Source organism: Lontra canadensis, unplaced genomic scaffold (assembly GCF_010015895.1).
Source record: "Lontra canadensis isolate GAN:19392208 unplaced genomic scaffold, GSC_riverotter_1.0 scaffold14, whole genome shotgun sequence".
NCBI lineage: Eukaryota > Metazoa > Chordata > Mammalia > Carnivora > Mustelidae > Lontra > Lontra canadensis.
The window spans coordinates 11789929-11806332 of record NW_022631008.1 but is presented as its reverse complement, the minus strand read 5'-3'; the positions used below and the strand labels follow the sequence as shown (position 1 = coordinate 11806332).

At 32.7% G+C, this 16404-nt stretch overlaps 1 long non-coding RNA gene across 1 annotated transcript; it reads left to right on the top strand.

Moving 5' to 3' along the window:
• Positions 1-1374: 1374 nt before the first annotated feature.
• LOC116868210 lies at positions 1375-3480 on the top strand. Its single transcript, XR_004382766.1, has 3 exons — positions 1375-1436; positions 2993-3056; positions 3200-3480. It is a non-coding gene; the product is annotated as an uncharacterized LOC116868210 (long non-coding RNA).
• The last annotated feature ends 12924 nt before the right edge of the window (positions 3481-16404 follow it).

Here is a 16404-nt window from a genome sequence, read left to right as displayed (position 1 = left end):
TCTAGTAGGGGGAAGACAAATTTTCTCAATTGTAAAGAATATTTTGTTGCTATGGCACCTGAGGTTACTGAGGATGAGACATCAAACTAACCCCAGAGATCTAAGTCTTGAAGAAAGTTGTTTTTTTTCCTACCTTATTTCCTTTTGCTTTAATATGAGATTACATAAACTTAGATTCACTTCAGAGTCTCAAACACAGTGAAAGCTGTCAGAGACTCCCATTAAAGAACCACAATTTACATTTCAAAATAAAAGGGTTTAAAAGTACAATCTGGGCATGTGCATTTGTGCATGGATATAGCTTCAGTATTAATATTTGCCATGAACAATTCTTTCTGACTCCACAAAGAACACTATGATATCCCTCTGATCCATCTAATGAGACAAAATGTACAGTTTAAAAGATAAAGAACCAAAAATGAGCATTAGCTACAAATCTTAGAGAGTTAGAAACAGAATATTCTACCTAGGATGAACAGTGGTTTATCAGTCAGAATATTTTGTAGATAACCTTTTACAGAAATGTTAATTTGGAGCTTAAAGTGATTTACCAAAGACAGAAAAAAGAAAGAAATTTGTTAAGTAAGATAGTATGAAAGGAAATATAACTTAATGATTGGTTTAATAGCTTAGAATATGTATAATTACATAAGTTTTTTAAAATAGAAATTACATTTTTTCAACCTGGTTTAGATATGGAACCAGCCTTAGATAACTAGTTGAAATGCTGTGGTACCAATAATAAGAAAACAAGTCTACAGATATTAATTGATCTTCTATAATATATGTATGAATGTATAAAGAACTAGAGAATATTTCTATAATGTTTAAGGTAATTTAAAATCTAATTTTTGCCCACCTGGGTGGCTCAGTAAGTTAAGCTTCTACCTTCAGCTCAGATCATGATCCCAGGATCCTGAGATTGAACCCTGAGTGGATTCCTGCTCAGTGCAGAGCCTGCTTCTCCCTCTGCCTCCCCTCCCACCCCTGCTCATTCTCTCTCCCTCTCTAATAAATAAATATAAACTTTAAAAAAATCTAATTTGATGATATTATTTTAAATAGGCTTAAATTTAAGGCAAAAAATATGTGTGAATTTGGAAAGATAAGAGTTGGTAAGGAAATTCAGAAGACAACACACTTCTGGTTGTGTACTGAAATGGAATCAATGATAAATTTTAAACTTTAAATAGTTTCTGATGGACAGAAATTTGTTTTTCATTATATACTAAAATGTGTGAATAAGTTATTTAGATCTAGCTGAATTTATGATCATATTCCATTACTTCTTTTTCTTGCAAGATGTTCAAAATATCTTTTAAGATGTTTAAGTACTATAATCAGTAAATGTTTTTAAATTGGACCCATTTTTTTAGATCAACTTATTTAGCTACTTTTGAACTTTATGGGCATCCCAGAGGAGAGGAAAAGCAGAGGTGAGTTGGTTTACTATTGTGGGAAATAAACTATAAAATATTAGTAATTTATAAAAATCAGCATCTGCTTAGTACCCTCACATGTCAGTTGGTTGCATATAAAGCCTAGGTCATTTAATCTAGGCAGGGCTTGGCTAGGGTGGCACTACTTCATACTTCTCTCTTCCTTCTGGGACCCTGAACTAGGCTGGGTACATTGCATATTTATTATAGAGGCAGAAGTAAGCAATCCCAACTAACAACTACATTTTAGGCTTCTGTTTGCATCTTTTAAAATACTATCTACCAAAGCAAGTCAATTGCCAGATTTTATGATAATTCATACCATTTTGAAGAATTGTCAATATGTTTTCCAAAGCAGTTGTGACTATTTATAGTCCCACCCATATACGAGGGCTCCAATATTTACAACTCCTTCTCAACACTATTATCTGTCTTTTTTATTATAGCCATTCTGGGAATTCACCAGCCAAACCATTTGCTCTTGGTATTTCCTTTGTAGAAGGTTATTTTATTACTAATTCAAACTTTTAAGTTGTTACATATCTATTCAGATGTTCTACTTCTTCTTGAGTCAGTTTCAGTACTTTGTGTTTCTCTGTCCATTTCATCTAGGTTATTTAACATATTTGCATACATTTGTTAGTGTAGTCCATTAAAATCCATACATTTCTTATTAATCTCTGCTTTTAGTAACTTAAGTCTGGTCTCTTTTTTTTCCTGATGACTCTAGCTAAAGGTTTAGTCATTTAAAATAAAAAATCTTTTCAGAGAGCTAACAACTGGTTTTGTTGATTTTTCTCTACTGGCTTTCTGTTTTCCATGTCATTTATTTCCAATCAAATCTTTACTATATCCTTTCTTTTGCTTACCTTGATTTAGCTTCCTCTTTCTTTAGTGTCGAAAAGTGGTAGTTTAGGTTATTGATTCAAGATTTTCTCTTAGTTTACAATATAACATTATATTAACTCAAGTATTGGAAGATATATTTGTGGTGTTCTTGAAGTGGGAGTGTTCACCTACTCAGTGTTTGCCAGTATGTTGACCACACAACACATTTGGAAAATATCAGGGCACTTAAAAAGATGACAGGAATCACAATGCATCCAATAAATATGCCTGGTTTGGCTTAAATGATGAATCAAAATTAAAGAATTCTAGATATCAAGAATGGAAGAAAAGCTATGTGGAAAATCAGGCTTGATTTATTAGTGTTTGCTTTAATGAGCTAAAATTCTTTTAGTTATGATGAGTGTATTTCAGTTGTATGGATGTGAAGGTAAATACTTTGAATCAAGTGATTTGACAGAAAAACATCTCTGCCTATCAAAACACTATTTCACCGTGTTTTCTCAAAATTGGCCTGTTTTTTATTTTATTTTTTGCTATTTCTGTATTTAATTCATAGACTTCACAATAAACATTTCCAGAACAAATATAATTTCACCCATTTCTACAAACACTATAAAGAGCATAGATATCTGAATAAATAAAGTCAATTTAGTGTTCCTAAGGACTGAGAATTCAACCACCAAGTCAACGTATTTTTGTTGCAGGCAAATGGTAGAATATGAAAACGTTTCTTCCTTCATCAAAACAATATAGGTTCTTTCCCAAATGGTAAGTCTCAAATGTTAACATTTTTCAGTGCGAGGGTTTCCAAATTGAAAGGGAGGGATTAAGGTTAAATAGAATTGGGTCTCCTTCCAATCCAGATTGTATATTGCTCCTATAAGTGGTTTAAATTTGATGTCCCTTTTCAGGCAAATATGAAATTGCAAAGACCTTATGAAACTGTTGTCATCTCTCTCATGGGAAGTCAGCAGCAGGCACTACTAGAGCAATAGGGAAACAAACTTTTACTTCCCTACTTGATGCATCTCCTTCAATCAAGTCTATCCCAGGAGAAGAAGGAACAAGGTTGTTGTCAAGCCAAACAGCAGGCTGAGAGAAACATCACTTTTAACTTAGTGATAGAGAAGGAGAAAAAAATAGGCCCAGAAAAAATAAGTTTACTGTATATTCAGAATCAAACTGTGTAAGTCACATCTTACCATATTCCCATGTGTTGAAATGGCCTGTTATTTCTGGACTATGGAAAGTAATTGGATTACTGTAGCATAGTATTGTACATATCCACTCTCATGTTTTCTCTTCTCTCATTGATAATTCAACTCCATTTTAAGAAATACACTATCATGGAAATTAAAAAAAATAATTCCTCAATTATTGCACTGTTATAGTTGATTTTGAATTTTATCATGAATGCAGAGAAATTAAAAGTTATTTTTTAATGGGTAAGCTAAATATTATTTTGATAGCTATATTCTTTTTTATGTTTACAGTTTACTAATTGCTTTCATTTGAAATCTGCAATAATACCACATACTTCATTACATAGACTATCTTTTAGTACAATCATTTATTCTCATGCTTGGAAATATATACACAATGAGAGTAAAATCATTAGAGGCAACTGAATGAGTATACGAGATCTTTCAAGTTGCCTAATAACATCTGTTGTAAAAGTATAAACGTTTTGAAAATAATCAGAAACCTTTTTTTTTTGTTCAACCTAGTGGAATGCTCCTTTTCTGTTTATATTAAAATGAACTGTGGCATATTGTTCAAATTTAAAATAGATTAGATCTATTTTTGAACAATTCTACTGATTATAATGAGGTGCTATTTTTTCAAGGATTTCTGAACTTCTGGCTTCAAGAGTTCCATTTTACTCTTTTTTTTTCATTCCCGGGGTACTTGATTGTTTTCGCTCACTTCAATTTTGAAACAAAGAGTTGCTAGATACTGGGAAATACTCCTTTTATACAAAGAGCCTATTTAATCACTTGGAAGAAATAATATCTGTACACAAAGAACTCTAGATAACAGTGAAATCTTATAGAGAAAAGCTAGTTCACAGTTATAATCAGAAAAATGACCATGTTGCAAAAGACAAGCCAGGCTACTTGTAATCAGTGTAGCTTTACTTTTTTATTTAGCTAAAAAGAACATTGAAGTAGCATTGTTTACACCTGATACAGTTTGCATTAATATCACCCACATTAATCAAATAGGCTACCAGAAAAAATAATTAAATGACAAGTTTGAATACAGTTTGCTCATTACGTATACCTAGTGTCAGTTTTTTGGTAATCTATCAGCAAAGTTGTAATTTATGCATTTATCCTGTCATTTTGAAAACTTTTGTCTTAATGTAATTGTTTTGCCTTGTTACTGAGCATTATTCTAGAAAAAAAAAATTAAACAAAAATTGCACAAACAAACCTGAAAGCATGACATTGTTGAACACATTAGTTCATTAGCTGAACATTGTTCTGCATATTAGTAACAAAGTATGACAATGTTTTTTATCTATTTGACCCATATAATTTATGTCTGTAGAATAATAAAAGTACCCAATGGCTATGTTCAGAAACTTAAAATGCACTTTTCTTGAAACTTGCTTTTATCTTTCAGTACAAGAACAACATCTCAGTGGTCTTAAGAATTTGCACTTGAGGAAGAATATAAAGACTTTTTAAAGGTAGTAGTAAATAACATTTATTGATAGCTTACCATATGCCAGCAGCATTATTACTGCTTTCTGCTGATGAATCTCTTTTTTATATTTGATGCAACACTCTTACAGAGCCATTATTATCCCATTATTCAGAGGAAACTGGGACACAAAATGTGGAAATAATTTTTCCAAGATCACATAGCTTATAACTGGAATTTCTGGAATTCCACACAAGATAGTCTGATTTTAGTGGATTTACCCAGTACACTGTAGTCTTTCTTTTCAATAGAATGAAACTTGATATTGACTGAAAGAAATATTTAGGTTAGTATAGTAAGTATCTATGAAGAATATTAAAATGTGTATAAATATAATTTGTGAAATCTGATCACTAGAATTCAGAAAGCATTTTTGAGGACAACTGGGTCAGATAACTATTTTTAACTGTATACAGGTAGCTCACACTGGTTACATTTTGGGGGAAGAAGTTTAGGGCATCCTTCTTGCTTGAAACAGAAGTTGAAGTGAAAATCAAATGATGTTAGGTTATATTTAAGAGTAATCCAAGTCAGTATTTCTGAATTTTCTTTCCTTAATTTTTACTTTATTTCCAAATTTTTACTTGGTTTTAGATTGCAATATGAATACAAAATAATAACTTGCAACCATATTAATTGGCTTAATTAACAGAAAAATAAAAATTAAAACACTTAGCAGTGACATTTTGTTTAATTTCATGTATATCTCCCTGTGGCATTGCTAACCTGAAGTCCAGAACCTGATTCACCCCTGCATGTTTGGTCATGATTGCAGGGAGACCATCTGAGGGGAAAATAGTTTCTAAGAAAGTCCCATTGCAAGTTCTGTCTTTATCAGTGATACCAAACATTCTTTCTAAATTGGGTTAAACCACACATTAAAATTACTGAGGTATCCTGAGCACTGTGAAGCCAAACAGAACATAATTTCTTCAATTTTGTTCCCCTTGAGTTTTTTTTTCCCCCTTGAGTTTTTAACAGGTATGCTGTCACTTGAAAGGAGCATATCCTTTTTAAAAATACAGCAACTTGAAATGATGTGCTATTCAGCTCTAGAATGGAAACCTACTGCTGCTGACTTAGCAGTTAAAACATCTTTACACCAAGAAATTATTTATGAATTTGAATTGTTCTCCTATAGGAAAACTAAATCACCATTCCATGTAAAAACACTATATTAATAGTTCATGGGGGAAATATACATCATTTCTTATTTTAACGGTGACTTTTAGATGGGCTCAGAGATACTGACACCTTTATATTTTTAGTTTTATCTTGATATATTTTTTCTTCCTTAAATTTTATTGGAGTTAAGTTTTCTAAGTGGGTCTAATGAAGAAGTAAAGTAGGTATGCATGACTTCCTTGCTACTTAACTACAGTTAATCTGAATCAAGGAAGACTGGGAATGATCCATATATGGGCTCTATCAGATTTAAGATCTTTGAGTTAGGTTCCCAAGCACAAAAACTATAGCTGTGATTCAAGCAAAACTTTTAAGATACAAAGCTAGAAAACAGGGCCCTAATTGCTTTAACTTCAAAATAAAATTTCTAAAATTTACCACAACTAAAATTTTTGGTACACTAAAAATATGCATTTTACATATGTGATTGCCATCTGCTAAATCTGAATTTTTGCTACCTAATAGCTATGTCTAGACTTGAAGTTCATTTGGCTGGCTTCCATAAAACCAAACATAAGGCAAAGAGTGCTTATTTTATTTATTTGCCCTATTAATTAATTAATTTGTCTATTAATTAGTTAAGAGATAATTTTCAGATATTTATCAGAAACTTATATTACCATAAAATATGTATTTTGCAGACTTTACTCTCATAAATAAATGAAGTATTTTCAGACTGTTTCAGTAACATAATAGTAAACAAAAATCAATGCAAAATGTTAAGGGCCAAGCAAATTAAAGTACCATGTACTTACTATAATATTTGTTAAAGCACAACAAACAGCATTCTCCGTTATTTTTATAATGAGGATTTTTCCCATAATATTTTACTTATGAATTATTATTATGGCCATATTGAGTCTCTGTCTGCAATTATGCAACCATAATTATCAAACCTGGTAATGCAAACTTCATATTGTTGCTTTATTAATGTGCTTCAATCCTGAATGTAAAGGTCTACATTATAGATCTTTGTATTCTGCTGAGATTTTCAGCAAATACTGTGGTTGCCAATGGGATCGTCTCATGAAATAAAAATACTTTAAATTATAATCATCTCCATCTTTCCATTGCCTAAAAGGTATTACTTAAATGGTGAACATTCTGTTCACACCTACAGGATCATATAATTTTGTTCACACCTATGGGTATAACTCTGATTTGTAAGATTTAAGGTCCTGTATCTCATTACTAATTTATTCTCAATCTTCAACAAAAGTATTTTTTTTTTGTATCTGCACATAATCTACCTTCCTCACCCCCACATTTTCCTTGTCTGGTTTTAAGCTCCATAGTATAATATGTTTGAACTTTGGATCTTTGATATAGTCAACTTCCTCTTGTTTTAATATCTAAAGCTGTGGCTGGATGCATTATTGATAAGTTCACTGGGAACTTCTGCTGAAGCTTGTGAAATAGTTATTTGGTGTCTGAGTCATGAAAAAAAGATTCTTATGGAAACTTCATTATGCTTTTTCTTACACATGGCATGTGTTTGATTACTTCTGCCACCTTCTTAATGTTGATTGTCACTTTATTTTCTTTCTCCTTGAAATTGCTAGGTATCATTTAATGCAGAGAATATACCCATCTGTAGTGTAAATTATGCATGTTTTTATTTTAGCTCACTTGCTCTCAAATCCAAATTCTTTTTTCTGAACAGCAAAAAGTTAATTTTACATTTATGCATCTTTCCATGTGCTTTGTGCTTAGTTAGATAAAGTTTGAAAAGCAGTATTCACTTTTTTACTTCTCTTTTTTAATTAAAAAAAATAAAAGCTGAAACATTTTCTACATTTTTTTTTTCCTCAAAGGAAATCTAAGTTGCTACATCCTGACCTTGGGCCAAATGTACAATTGTCTTGCTTAAAAGAGCTGATATGAATTTATCCCATATCCAAAATGAAACAATACTTCAACAAATGCAGCTTTTATCAAATTTCATTTGCTTTGATTAGAATGATACACTTTAAAGTCACAAAGTTTTTTCTGTCCAATTCTGTGGACTTTGGCACCGAAGTGTATATCTCATTGCCCTGCTTAACAGAGAGGGACTTTCAGTGGTAAGCTGGTGGTTTTTTGAAAGGTTGTTTTTTGTTATTTGCGCTAGAAAAAAATTATAATCTTTGAACAACAGAAGTTAAGAGACAATTCAGCTAAATGAGTTTATAGAACATCTGATATCTAAGCCAATACTGACTTTCCATGATAGTATAAGACCCTCTTAAAGAAGTTGGAACCCCACCCACTTTCTATACTTTTTACACCATTGAATATACCATGTTCCTATAATCATTACGATAAGTAAACAACCTTAAGAGATAACATATTTTTCAGATACCCTGGGTTCAGATTATTTTGTTGTCAAATATATGCTGTGTTTATATTTATTTAAAATATACTGGTATAATATTACACTAAATTTAACATTTAAGAAAACAGTGGGGTGGTTTTCCCTCTAAGTAATTCTCTGATTATGGTCAACCAAGAATTCTATGTACACAATGAATGCTCTACAGCATTCATTATAATCTGCTTAGAAATGGAACAGACACTTAAATCATATAAAGGAAGGCAGACATTTAATAAGTACCTATCTTGTTTTTCAGTGGCAGTTTAATTATTTATGCTCACTGACTAATTGGTATTCTAAGCTTTATAGTTAGACTAATTATTTTTCTAGAAATAGTAAGAGATGATTGTTTTCCCCCCAACTCTTTAATTGCAGTAGAGTCTTCATTCATTTAACAAATATTTGTTGAGAACCTCCTATATCCTACTTTTCTAAGTCTTGGGATTTATCAGTGATCCAAGCAGGAAAAAATTCCAATAGGGAAGCAGACAATGAACATAATAAGCAAGTAAATTATGTGTAAGTTAGAAGGCAATAAATGCCATAAAGTAAAGTAAAGCAGGGTTAGGAAGGCCATGAATATTCTGTGGGAATGTTATTTTAAATATGATGGTCTAGATAGCCTTGATGAGATGGTGATTTGAAGGACATAGGGAGTTAGACATATGGATATATGGGGAAACAAAATTCAAGCAGACAGAATAGTTAGTGTGGAAAACAATAATGTGGAAGCATGTCAAGGATGATGGTGGAAAGCAAGACTAGTACTGTTGGAATGGTATAAGAAGAGAATAGCAAAAGATAAGGTTAGAAAGATGACTTGGGGGGCAGGGCACATAATGTAGGGATTTTGACCATTGTGAGAAATTTTGCTTTTACTCCAGGTTTTAAAAATAAATGTGGTTTGATTTCTAGGATCATTCTGTATATTGTGTTAAGAATATCTTTTAGGGATAAAGGGTAGAGGTGGGGAGACCCATTCGAGATCATTACAATAATTCTGGCCAAAGATATTAATGGATTTGGAGCAGAGTGGTAAGTTTCTCAGGTTGTTAATATATACTTGGCATCACTGAAAAGTAAAAAAACAAACAAACAAACAAACAAAGTAAAACAGCCTTCAAGACATAGTTAATGAGTCAGTTGTTGATTATTCTAATAATTATATTTTTGCTCTATCATTAATTTTCCTTGATGCATCAACATAGTTTATTAATCACCATGACAAAATAAAATTCTAAGAGGAATTTGGAACCAACTATAATTTTTTTAATTTATTCTTTTTTAAAGATTTTATTTATTTATTTGACAGAGAGAAAGAGATCACAAGTAGGCAGAGAGCTAGGCAGAGAAAGAGAGGGGAAGCAGGCTCCCAGCTGAGCAGAGAGCCTGATGCGGGGCTCGATCCCCGGACTCTGGGATCATGACCTGAGATGAAGGCTTACCCCACTGAGCCACCCAGGTGCCCCGCAACTATCATTTTTAAATGCACATAACTACCCTCCTATGTACAATGGGCATAATATTCTCCATTCATAAACTGCATCATCAGTGCCTCTGCCCAGCTACCTAAAGGTATTTGTTTCTGATGGGAAAACTAGATTTTATTAACCTCTAATTGTTTCTTCAATAAAGTTCATGTTCTGTCCGTCAGCTCATAACTAAAGAAGGCAATTATTCACATAGGATAAGGAAGTGAATTATCAATGTTACCAACTCAGAATCTTTGTTAACTTCATTGAAAAGAAGTAACATTATTCTTGAAGAAAAGATTAAGTAAAATGTGACTTGCATATTCATCTTTGAGTAGAATCTAAAAAATTACAGGGTTATTAATCAGTCAAAAATAAATATTCAGTGAGATAAACACATGCCCTACTCACTTCTACACAACTATTTTTAAGTCCTAAACTGATCTTATATAATATATTATGCATTTAAAAAAATCTTAGAGTGCTTTTCTATGTGCTATTCCAAGTTTCGTTATTTGTACATTATTAAATGCACATGACAGGACAGAAGCAGTTGAAATATTTTCCAATTTACTATTTTCATTATGTTTCAACCATAGTCCAATATTATTTTGTGTGTTCCTCCCCCTTTTTTAAAAAATATTTTACTTATTTATTTGACAGAGAGAGCCCACAAGGAGGCAGAGCGGCAGGCAGAGGGGAAAGGAGAAACAAGCTCCTTGCTGAGCAGAAGGCACGATGTGGGGCTTGATCTCAGGATCCTGGGATCATGACCTGAGTCGAAGGCAAACATTTAAGCAACTGAGCTACCCAGGAACCCCTTGCATGTCCCCTTAATAGTCTATTTTTTTCCTTGTTCATGTTTGTTGCTGTCAGAAGATTCTTTAATTGGGGTTCATATTTCTTTGCATTTATATATATTTTAACAAAAAACATACCTAGCAACAATGAACACATATACATACTCTCACATACTTTAGTTGGACTTTCCTGAAATTAATATTTTAAGAATTCAAAATAGATGAGAAACTCTGATGAAATTTTGGTATGTTGCCCCCCCTTTTTTTAATCCATGAGAGGCCCAAGAATAGTTAATCTGCATCTTTATTAACATATCTAGGGCCCCAACAAATTGGTGGAAATTAAAGTAAATCTCACATCATACTACTTACCAGTTTTAGTCCTGTAACTCTGAGGTCTTTGCTAGTATTTCCTGCACAAAAAATTGTTTTCATTTTATTGTTTTCATATATTCATCATCATAATTATACATTGGAAGTATTGAACAGAAATTTCTCCTCTTAACAACTCAAAGTTTTTAAAACTAATTCTTCCTCAAACATGTTCTTCTGAGGGGCACCTGGATGGTTCAGTTTATAAAGCAGCCAACTCTTGATTTCAGCTCAGGTCATAATCTCTCAGTGGTGAGATCAAGCCCTGCTTCAGGCTCGGTGCTCAGCAGGGAGTCTGCCTGGGATTCTCTCCCTTTCCCTCTGCCCCTCCCCCTCCTTGTGTGCTCTCTCTCTCTCTAAAATGAATAAGTCTTTAAAAAGAATGTTCTTCTGAGATAAACTCAAATATTATTCTGTGTCATATACCTAATGGGAAAAGTGAATTCATAGATGGTTTTTCAGACATGGTAATAGGGCTTATTTTATTTTATTTTATTTTATTTTAAAGACTTTTTTTTTTTAATTGACAGAGAGAGACAGAGAGTACAAGCAAGGGGAGCAGCAGACAGAGGGAGAAGCAGGCTCCCCACCAAGCAGGGAGACTAACATGGGGCTGGATTCTAGGACTCCAGGATCATGATCTGAGCTGCAGGCAGAGTCTTAATGGCCTGAGTCACCCAGGTGCCCCTATATTAGGCCTTATTTTAGCAAAGAACATGAAAATAGCTCACTTTTAGTAAGTAGCTAGTGGCAATAAAGGGTAACTTACAGAAAGGGTCAATATAACCATTTACAGTAAAGTTAAGCAAGTGAATTAGTTGTAAATAAAACTTGACTTTGTGTTCCATTGTCATTTAAATAAGAACCATCAATCTCATTCAATATGAACTTACAACATAAGATGCACTCTAGGTCATGCATCTAGAGTCAAACCGATGTACTATATACACTTATATAATGAGGTAAATCAATTATACTTCAATAAAACTGGGGAAAAACTAAAGTCATTATGCTATATGTGAAACATAAGTTCAATGGAACTTTTGGGAATAGATCAATTGTGTTATGCTCTTTTGGCAAATAGCATATAAATTTGATTAGGCATGTCATCTTCTTTCTCAGATTAATGAGTAACAACTACTAAACAACCCCAAAGTAGACTTAGAAAAATTTACCAGTATTTTATGAGCTAATGGAATATAGGCAATTTATTTCAACTTTACTGGTTTGGCTGAACATAGAAATTTTGGTAATTTTTTTTTTCAAGTAGGCTTGGGTGAACATAGAAATTTTGATTAAGGACAAAGATAAATTAGGTACTATATTTGGTATATAGTATATATTTTCAGTGATAATTCAATATGTTATAAATAAGACTTTAAGTATGTTATACTATTCCACAAATAAACATATATGCTGAATAATTTATTTTTCTTAATGAATATCACACATATTTATAAACCATCTAACAGTCTAACTCAATATGTACAAAAATCTCACACTCTTGAATATATAAACAGACACACAAAAATAAAAGAATTTTTGAAACTCCTTGGTTTTCCAATAGATTCATGTTTCTAGTCACTTTGGCTCAGAACTTTTAATGTATCTTTTTCATCTAACTCATCTGTTTTCTACGAAATAAGACAACACATTCTCATTTTATCTACCTCAAAGTCCACTGTATTCTATCATTTCATTCCTTTTGGCCCCTCAGTAGTTCAGTCTGTTTTGATTTGTGACCTATGTTATTTCATTATTTTCTAAATGTCCACTATTGCTTCTCTACATGGTAATCCACATTCAAACTCAGCTGCCAGATTATCCTTCTAGAGCATGCTTTGATGATTCTTTCCTCCTAAATACTTTTTAAATGCCCACTAAAAATAAAGGTCAGTTCCTGTCTATGTAACAAATTCATGATCTGATTTCACCTCATTTTCTTATTTATCTGTCTTAATGCACTTTACTTCCCATAATCTTTCATTCAACCAAATTACATTGCTCACCATTTCCTAAACACAGCTTGCATTTTCCTTTTATTTCTCCCATCTGAATTCAGTCCAGAGGCATTTGTTGAGGATTTGCACTGTGACAGTTTCTGTGCCAGCAGACAAAACAGTCAGTATTCATCTTCTGCTTTATGAGGAGTTCTCAAAACATAATGGGAAAAAAGACACATAAACATTATTACAATAAAATATGAGGAAATAACAGAAATAAGTTCAAAATAGTAAAGAAGTTATTTACCCACACTGACTTTAATCTATGAATTTCTTCTCCAAATGTCTAGATTCAAAACAAATGGTGCCACTTTGGTGAAGCATCGTAAGGGTTACCAGATCACTCACAAGTGCACTCTCCTGCTCAGAATTACATTACCCATTGACTTTTCCTTTCCTCAGTCCCTATCACAAACTACCTTGCACTACAGTGGTGTGTAAGAAGATGGAATAACTCCTGCTATATTGTAAACACCTTGAGTTGAAGACCTTGCCCACTAGAATGTAAACTCTAAAGAGCACCAAGGCATGTCTCCTTGTAGTGGACATTTTAAAAATTTTCATGAATGAATGAAAAGAACATGCAGAATATTTTTGTAATAGTCATAGAAACTAACATGTACATGACAGAGAATTAGGCTAAATCAATATTTGTTGAAGAAATAAGAGTGGTGTCTTAGGTTTAAATCCTTTTAGTGGTATGCATGTGGTACTTTGGCTCAGAACTTTTAATGTGTCTTTTTCATCTAAATCATCTGTTTTCTACAAAATATGATCTTTCATATTTCCAACACACACACACACACACACACACACACACACACACACGATTGATTTGCAGCATTAGCCAGTTTCTTCAGTGTAAGCATTCCTAGTATGGCAGATTTCAAGCTCAAAATGTGATCGCCACTGAGGCAAGAATTGAGAAGGGATGAGAACAGGCTTTCAAAAGCTGGTGTAAACAAATTCTAGCTAAGGTGATGTCTATTACATACAATAAACTCTCAATGATTATTTATTGTTAATTAGTTAATAAAAGTTTTAAATGTATAGCTGAGCTTGAAGGAAAACTATTTATTGCAAAAATAGAAAGGTGAAATGTTATTTTTCCAAAACTGACTTCAGAATTCAGAAGGTCTCATATCACAGATAAAGTTAATGCAACTACAGACTAAAATTATTTTGGATATATATATCTGTCTTGTTATTTGCTTTTAGAATTAATTTTATTTTATTTTTCCTTGGTGAATTATCTGATAATTTATTTTTTCAAATCTTGAAATAGGTCATTTTTCCAAATACCAAACAAATAATGTTTTATTATTTCAATATTTCATGATTCCAGAGAAAATTTCCCTTCTGATTTCAGATTTGGAAGATCTTGGTAATCACAGATTATCGAAAACTTACTGGAGTATAATATTGGCTTTGAGCTTGACCTTGGAGTTTGGTGCTCTCCAGCATTCAACAGCTGTAGGGGACTTTATCATATAAGTTACGATCACTAGTACCCCAAAAATCAAGTCCTCACTGTACCTTGCTTTTCTTACTATATAGTAGATTCAATTTGAAAAGAGTATAGTAATTGGGATTATGTTTGGCTGCAGATGAAAGAACTCAATTAACCAGCTTCAATAATTTGTTTTTTTCATATAACACAGAAGTCTGGAAGAAAGCCATTTAGGATTGGTCCATGTTGCAAATGGGAATTAACCAAGCTCCTTCTTTCTCCCACTCACAAGCTGCTGCCTCACATCAGAGTCAAAACTACAGAAAGAAATGGTGGAGGTCATTAGGCTCATGCCAGCTGAGTTTGTCCCTTTATTTCAAAAAAGAAAAAAAAAAGGAAAAACAAAAAGCTTTCATGACTTCCTCAACCGCAATTCAATTTCTGACTACATTTCATTGGCTAGAACTTTGTTACATGGCTACCCTTAGAGGCAAAGTAGGGAGGAAAACATCTTTTTCTTTTTTACCCCTATCTAAATTAAGATCATATTAGTAAGCTTGGAGACAAAAAGAATATTGGTCAAGAAATTGTAGTGACATAAGTCATACTTACATCATTGCTGCAGTATGAATAAGAAATTGTTATTTCATTGTACTAAATATATCAATGAGAAAGTAACATCATTGAATTCTATAACTTGCTGTGTCATTTACTGAGCAGAGCTATCTCTGACATGTGGGTCATACAATATTTCATCAACTGTCAGTAATTCAGCTCCTACTCTATTCATGACCCTAGGATAGTTGATACTGAGAATGCTGGGAATTAAAATACCAGACCTTGCACTGGGCAGGCACTAACAAACATGACAACTATCACACATTTTCTAGGGTACACAGATACAGATCATTATCCTTAAACTCTGATGCCCATGTTCACAAAACACTAACTGCTATGCATCTTTATGTTACAAACTAATACGATTTTTAATTGGTAAGATAGAACTATAAGAGTTAAAATAATAAATTTTTTATGATAAACATTTGAGATCTCCATTTGGTAGACAAAAACTTCTTTGGACTTGAAAAAGCTAGAATAATGTATTGAGTTGACTTTCTGACGTAGGATTGAGAACAAATAGGTTGGAAACAAATTTGTTCATCTTGTGTCATATCAGACTATATGAAAGTCTAATGGCATAGGCATTTGATTTACATTAATACAACTTACTATCCCAGTTTATTATTTGAGAAAGGCAGCTACAGATGCAAGAGCAACAGAAATCATTACAGAAAAAGAAGAGGAAAAGAGTGAAAAAGTGAAAGAGTGAGAGCAAGAACACGTGAGAGAGGGCAGGAGAGAGAGAGAGAGAGAGAGAAAAATGAGAAAGACTGTGTGGCTTTGGAAAGTTTCCTAACATCCGGTCTTCAAAAGTTACCCCAAATTTGAAGGACTAAAAGACAAAACAGAATGCTATATAAGAAAAATCTTCAAACTCATGAGTGAGGGTAACTTGTGGATCACTCTTAATCTTGGCTGCCTACCATTTTCGTGATCTTATGCAGGTCACTCAAATTTTCAGAGTCTAAAAACCTTTGTTAATGTATTACAGGCAAACACCATAATAACAAAATTCCATACTTTCCAAACACCACATAATTCCACAAAAGTTGTCCCTCGGAAAGATATGGCAAATTACTGGATGAAAGAAAGCTTTTCAAATGTGTTACTAAGGAAGATTCAGTGTACACTATGAGCTGGCATGGTTAAAG